Here is an 8,043-nt window from a genome sequence, read left to right as displayed (position 1 = left end):
TGATAATTTCCTTTGCTAAATTAAAATCATATCAGCTTTCTCCATTGGTATGGTTGCTTGACTATCCTGCTCTTTCTTAAGTGCAGACTCATCCAAATTGTTGAAAGAAAGATGGAGGAAAAGCGCAAACAATTAAGACAAAGTGGTAAGAATCTCATTGAGTCTTTTCTATAAACCAAGTGTAGCGATAACAGCCTACTTCTGATATATCTGACTGGTTCTCCGAGGATTTATCTGCTTTCTAATCTTAATACTAATCATCATTGTGCTGTTCTAAGGTCGCGAGCTAGCTGTTTCTTGGGCTCTTTGTGCTGTTTGTCTTGTTGGCCATCTCTCTCATTTCTTTGCAGCCAGGGCACCGTGGATTCATGCATTTGATTTTGTTGGATTTCATGTGTCACTGTCTTTGTTTACATTGCTTGGTCCTGGTCTCCAGCTTATCTTAGATGGACTAAAAAGCCTTCTTAAAGGGGCACCAAACATGAACACCTTAGTTGGTCTTGGGGCCTTGTCATCATTTGCTACGCTGCTACCAAAATTGGTAAAATGTTCATTTGAACTTTAGCACCAACTCTAGCTATGTTTTGTTGCTCAGTTACACTTGTAAAAGTTAAAGAAAATGGAAAACTAAAATCCCATATTTTGTCATTTACTTATGACTTCTAAAGTTATGGCTAATTGATGCTTGATAAGACGAGTTTTCAACTAAAAATTGCACTATAGTCATCTTCATTTATTTATCATTTTATATATAAAGAAGACTATAAGATAGCAGCAGCATTTGTTATCCAGATTCTAAAAATAGAAACTAGGTAAAGTAATTAATATGCTATATCAATTAGGGTGGTTTGGTTTAGTGTGATATTTTTCTATAAATCAAACCCGCCAATGTAGGATCCGATTCATTGGTTCGGAGTTCGGACTGATTTATGTACGGAAATTAATTTAGTTATGGAGGGGTTGTTGGTGCTGGACGGTGTTATGGAGGGGAGGAGAGCTTTACATGCGTATGGTGTCAGTTCACAAACAAATCGGACCGAGGGACTTGCTAGAAGCAAATCGGACCGAGGGATTTGTAGTAACCATGCGGACCAAGTTTTCCTTAACAAACAAAACGGACCATGCGATTACTTTCAAGGATTATAAAAATTAACTATCCGTATGTACAAGTCGCAGGGTCCGATTTCCTTGTCTCCTTTCCATGCAAAACGGACCCTCCGATTTGCTCAAGAAAAGCTGAAAGAGGAAATCGTTGGGTCCGATTTCTCATCAACAACTCTGACAAAAAAAACTGTCCTACATATTGGTCTAGCTCTTCTTTATCCCATAACCCAGGACAGCACACCCACCACTTCCATAACCAAATTAATCAGCCGATTTATGTACACCCTGTTTACCTTTACCTATAACAATGCATGTTTAATCTGTATTCTTTATCTCATTTACTTTATGGTGCTGGTTATAATTTTATTTTTCTTTTTGGTTTTGGATAAAGACTAAGAATGGGGGGTGTCTCTTAAGCAACATGCTCACTGTTGGTGTGATGCTTCTTGTCTGTTTTCATTTGGCATATTAGTCCAAAGCCAAAAAGTATATTTGTTTCCTCAAATTATACATATATACATGTCTTTAGTCTTAACTATAATATTTTCTAATGCAGGGTTGGAAAGCTTTCTTTGAGGAACCAATTATGCTGATTGCATTTGTCTTGTTAGGAAGGAATCTTGAGCAGAGAGCAAAAATTAAAGCAACAAGTGATATGACAGGACTTCTTAGTTTACTACCATCAAAAGCCCGCCTTCTTGTTAATAATGGAAAAACAGAAGCTGACGAATTGAATTGTAGGTCATTGAGCAATATGATTGTTAGGGACCTCAAAATCCTGGACAGTAAATTAGAGAAAGGAATTAGCAAGATTTGTTCCAAAAAGGTATTTGAATTCTAGTTAGGATACATGACTTTTGTGATAATTTATTGCTAAACATCTAAAGAACTTAACATTAAAAAAGGGGAAAATTTCCTCTGTCTTACTATCTACATTTAATTTAGGACAATACCTAGAGCAGTACTTATTTTTTCTTCAATTTTTACATGCCATTTTGTGTTGAATTGTTCATCGTTCTTCTGTGTTTTGATTCTTTATAATAGTGTAATTCTTCGTGATAACTTACTACCCTCCAAAAATTTCCTGGAATCTGTGAAGACAAAGCATCCATAGATTCATTATGAATCAAATATATATGCTTCTTCAAGAAGGAAGTAAGTATATATACGTCTATTTCTTTTAGCATTGTCTATGCTAAAAGTCTTAGGTACTACCTAATAAAAAAATTTCTCTTGAAAAATGGTTTCTGCTTTCTCAAGTTTAAAAATTTTAAATGATTGTTGTCCAGAATCTTCTAGTCTTAAAGCAATCAAAACTATGAATTTTGAAATCATGCATTTATAGTAAAATCAAATAATTAAGACTCCAAATTTTTCATAAAACAATCATGATGTTTTCTTTTGATTGAGTAATCCAATTTGGTTCCTTATTGAAGCTGGGATTCTCCACCTAAAGTGGTTTGGAGTTGAAGGAGACTACAACATATGGCTATTGACCTTCTTGGACCAAGCTTGGAAGATTTATTCAATTATTGCAACAGGAAGTTTACATTGAAGACAGTGTTAATGCTTGCTAATCAATTAGTAAGTCTACATGTTAACTATTATAATTAAACAAGAATCACATGATGTTATGTAGTGTAGTGCAGTGCCTTTGATTTTAACTGTTGGATTCCTTATGGTTATGAATTTCTTTTCTTTTCTTTTTTGAATTTCTTACTACTTCTTTAGTGACCATCTTCTATGAATTCATTTGTAGAGTTCTGCATCATGGGTTAGTTTAGCTTATAATTCTATAACTTCATGTATGGACGAAAAATTTCCCATTCTTTTATTGATCTGTGTTGCTTTTTTGTAATTTGCAGAACTGATGAGGTAATCAACACTCAATTGATGATTTCTTGGTAAATTTACCAAAAATGGGTCAAACATTTTTCTCCATATTTTAGCTTGAAACAGAGGTTGTTATTGGCTTATTTGCATTACATTTGCAGCGTGTAAATTAAATTATTAGTTTTGTTATAGAATTGTAATTTTTTTAATTATAATTATAGCATGTAAATAATTCATATAAATCAATAAAAAATTAATTCTTTATAAACTTTCTTATTTTCTCCTTTTTTTTAATTTGACAAAGAAATAGGCCACGCTTTGAATGCGTGAAAAAAGGTTCTAGCTGGTAAGCCACGCTTCAAAAGCGTGGTTGTATGTCTCCTATTGGCACGCTTTCGAAGTGTAGCCAAAACCAACTCAATCGGCATGTTTCTAAAAGCGTGGCTATATGTCCACTTTTCGGCATGCTTTAAAAGTGTGCGAAAAGATATTGCTACACTTTTTTGCACGCTTTAAAAGTGTGGCAAAAGCCTGTTTTTGTAGTGCGAGATACCTATAGATTTGTTACCAGTTAAAAAGGAATTTGCAATGACATTTTGCAATAATATTGCAACTAATTGACTACATATTATTTAATTTCCTCGCAAATTAGCGACTATTTCATAACTTTACTTTCTCATTTCGAATAGCTTTGGTTTAGCGACAACATTCCTATAAATTTAATTAAGGATTTTCAAAGATTAGCTATAAATTTGCTACAAAATGTGACAGATTTGCGATCATATTAGCGGACAACTTGCGATGAGTTAGGTTCGAAAAAATTCCTCGCTAATTAGCGTCAACTAAGCATTCTATTTCGTCTACGAAGTTAGCTTGCATTTAGCAATGACATTGCTGCAGTAGAGTTTGTCGCTAATTAGCGACTACTGTTTAGTGTATTTCTTCTATGGAATTAGCGTTAACTTTGGTGATGGATTTGCGATTATCTATTCGGTAGCTAAAAATTTTTCCGATGAATTAGCGACTATTGTGTTTGCCTCACTGATCTGTGACTTGTAATTAGCGAGGAAAGCATTAGTTGCTAGGCGGTAGCTAATCCGTCACAAATTATATTTTGCATCAAATTAGCAACGATTTTTACGACTCTTATTGTGGTAGTTAATCGGCCATATTCTTGTAATGAAACTATTAGTACGCTTTTAAAAAGGTCACATTCGTAAGTGTACTGATTATTTTATCACCACATTTTTGTTGATCTATTAACACGCTTTATTTTTTATTACATTTTTATTTATTGACACGCTTAAAAATAGAACCATATATATAATCTTATAGCCACGTCTCTAGCTCTGTTCTTGCTTTCCTGTCGGCACGTGCCTCTGCTAATGCTTCAACCTCCATAGCAGCATAAGGAAAAATATTTAATTTATGTCTTTAATATTTTTTAAATTGTCTATTACATGCATGATTGTTCATTCTATTTACATGTCTAATACTTTAAACATTTTGATTGTGCTAATAGATTAAGATTTTAATTTTAATATATTGACAATATAAAACATTTATTATATATATTATATCTGTTATTTTAAATAATTATTTACGTAATTAATAAAATAATAATTATTTTTATTAATGTGACGTTATATAATTAAATAATTATTTGATAAAACAGTGCATCAAAATTTATAAATTAATAGTTAAAGTAGTCCAAAATTACACTTGTTTAATTTTTCTCTTTATTTTGTTTTGGATACCTTGGTGTCTAATTTTTAATTAATTATAGTATTTAATTAGCAAGCCTCCACTCAACCAGCCGGGGGCGGGTGCATGAACTTGAGTACAAGAATCATTAGTCATTACACCTATTTAACATAAACATTTAGCAACACACACATATATATGCTTTAATTTGGTTGTTGCGACATTTATTTGCATCGGTGGGTAGCTAAAATATTTTTATTTTTCTTTGCTGACCTTTATACTAATACGTGATTAGATAATCAACTCATATATTTATTTAAATAAGTATTAAAGATTTGAGTATATAATAATATATTAATCAATAATAAATTTTTAAATAAAATTTAAATTAAAGGTAGATTAACTTTTTATTATTACATTAAAATAAAAAATGTATGATTCTGTATTGAATATACACTTAAAATAATTATTAAATTAGTTATTAATATAAATTATATATTGAAACATAAAATATATATTAAAAATAAATTAAGTAATACATATATTTATATGGAAATATATAATAATTAATTTAATAGTTTAAATTTTTTAATAAAGAATTCAACATTTCAACCCATTCTTCTATGCATCTCTCAAATGTATCTTTATTTCCACCAGAATATTCTTTGCACCGTTTTATAACAAGGTTTGTCGTTTTGCACAATGATCTGCAATTTTTCCATCTATTTTTTGATATTGGTGACGCCAATTTGTCATTGCTTTGGTTGCATTTGTTGTAACATGCTTCTAGATCTAAGCCATCAGCCACAGTTCTTGGAAACGATGGTTTTTCATGATCACGAATAAAGTTATCAAATTCAGCGATAACAGGACAAATAATTGTTCCAATTATCATTATTATTATTATTACATAAAACATATTGTGTTTAGTCATTTCTCTCTCTCTCTCTCAATTACAAATTCATGATGATAAATGAAACTAGCTAGGCTTTTTATAAGCCAAAAATCATTGTTAATATTATTAATATTATTATATACAGTATGATTCTCTAATTAATTAGAATATTTCTTGCTTAGTTTGTGCCCCTTCCCTATTCTAAGAGTAGTAGTGAATTCATTAAAAATGAATTTGTTAAAATAATAAAGGGTTATCAAATTACTTGGCTCAAAATATAGTCGAAAAGATTGCAAAAACTTTAAAAAGTTAAAAATGTATTATAAATGTTAAGTATTATATGTATAACAATAAGGATAAAAGAAAAAACAACTTTTTTTTACTTATTTTTAAAAAGGTTAAATTTGGTTAATAGTTAAATTTGTCTTTAAAAAGATTATTTATTTTTTAAATGGATTTTTAAATTATTTTTTAGTCATATTAATTATTGAAAGATAATATATAAGTCAAATTGATTCTTCCGTCAATTAGATGATAACATGTTACATTAAATACCACGTGATATAATATCGTGGTAGGTTAACCTATTTAACTATTTAAAATTAGTTTTCTATTTTTTTTAAATAAAGATAATGCACGCATGCTCATCCTATTTTATTTGTGTCAGTTTAGTTTACTTAGAAAAATAATTAAGAATAAAAAACAATTAAATTTTAAATTTTAATATAATGTGGAAATATTAGACTTTCAAAAATTTAGGCTAAAAATTAATTAAAGGCAAAAGCATAATTTTATAATATATTCTTGGACATCTACTGCATACATTTTACCTTTTTTATATTGTTCTGTACTTACTTTGAATCGTATGCCTTAACATGCAAACGAGCACTACAACAAAACAGTATTTTGATGACGGTTTTTTTTAATGCTTGGTGACGGTTTTAACTGTTGCTAAATGATTTTGCGACGGCTAAAAAAAGCGTCAGATTTGAGCGTCGCCAGCTGGCATAGTGACGATTTTGGACCACCGTTGGTAAGGAGTGTCGCTAAATTGTTTGTGACGGTTTTTAAAGTATAAAACCGTCATTAATTTGTAACACTTGTAAAGATGTTTTTTATACTGTATTTCATGACGTTTTGAAATTGTCGTTAAATTACTAAATTCTGTCAGTTTTTAGGAATATTTAGTGACTATTTAAACCATTACTAAGTTATTAGTTCTTATGACAATTTTTAGGCATATTTAGTGACTTGTTAATGTAAAACCCGGTTAATTAACGGCTAATTAACCCATAAATGAGAATTTATTCTAGAAAGCCTAAAATGTGATTTTTATGGTTAAATGTGATAAAGGAGATTGAGACGAGAATTTTGGTACCAATTTTATAGAATTCGGACCAAGATTGGACCGAACGGGCCAAACCGGGCCAATTGGACCCAAAGTGGGCCCTTGGCCCAACATAACTTAACCAAAACCCTAGTTTTCAGCACTCTCTCTCCTCATTTGTTACACACACAAGCTGAAATTAGAGAGAAAGGGAGGAAGAACACTCTCTCAAGTTCTCTCCCTTGCTTAATCTTCAAACCACCATAACTTTTGATCTAGAGCTCCGATTGCCGCTCCGTTTGCGGCCACGCATTCACCGCGGAGAGCTCTACAAAACCCATACCATCAATCTTGAGGTAAGCCACACTTTGCTGTTCGAAATTTCAGCCCTTATTTTCGAGTTTCATGGGTGAAATGTTGAGATTTTGGGGTTCTTTGATGTTATAGGACCCAACTCTCTTGAAGAAGGAGGTTAATCTTGTCTCCTTGGACCTTGGGTGTGGTAAGATTCTCAACCCTAGTGTATTTTGTGATTTTATGATGTTTGTGTTTTGAGATGTTGTGTATGGGTATGATGGTTGTGGCTTAGGTTGTGTGTGTGTGGATATTGGAGCTTGATTGGTGATTTTGAAAAGCTTGGAAAGGGTTTGGTGGTGAAAAATCTGTTCTTGGAGGTGTTGAGGCCTTGAGAGCTTGTGGATAAGTGATTTAGAAGTGCTCCGGTGGAGCTAGGGAAAATCGGCTAAGGTATGGTTTCGGTTTCCCGTATCTAATATGTAATGTGGTAGGAAATACTTAGGCTAGAGGCCCTAAGATAGGTATTGAATTGTTGATGTTGTTGAATTGTTGATGTATATGATGTGGTCATATATGTGATGATGATTAATGATGCCTTGATGGTATGATGTATGAGAAATATGCATGTTGTGATATATGCTTGATGATTGGTTATGGTTGAATTGTGGGTTGAACCATATTGATGGTGAGTATGATGTTGATTGTGTACAATGATGATTTATTGGAATTGGTGTTGTTGAGAATGGGTATGAGGAAGAGTATATGATATGTCAATGTATTTGAGTTTAAGCCACTTGGGTGAAGTGGGTTGAAATGATGAGGTAGTGATTTTGTAGATTGTGGTAGTGTGTCAATGTGTGAGTTGAGGAGGCTTGATGTTGAA

This window comes from Arachis duranensis, chromosome 2 (assembly GCF_000817695.3).
Source record: "Arachis duranensis cultivar V14167 chromosome 2, aradu.V14167.gnm2.J7QH, whole genome shotgun sequence".
Lineage (NCBI taxonomy): Eukaryota > Viridiplantae > Streptophyta > Magnoliopsida > Fabales > Fabaceae > Arachis > Arachis duranensis.
This window is presented reverse-complemented; position numbering follows the sequence as displayed.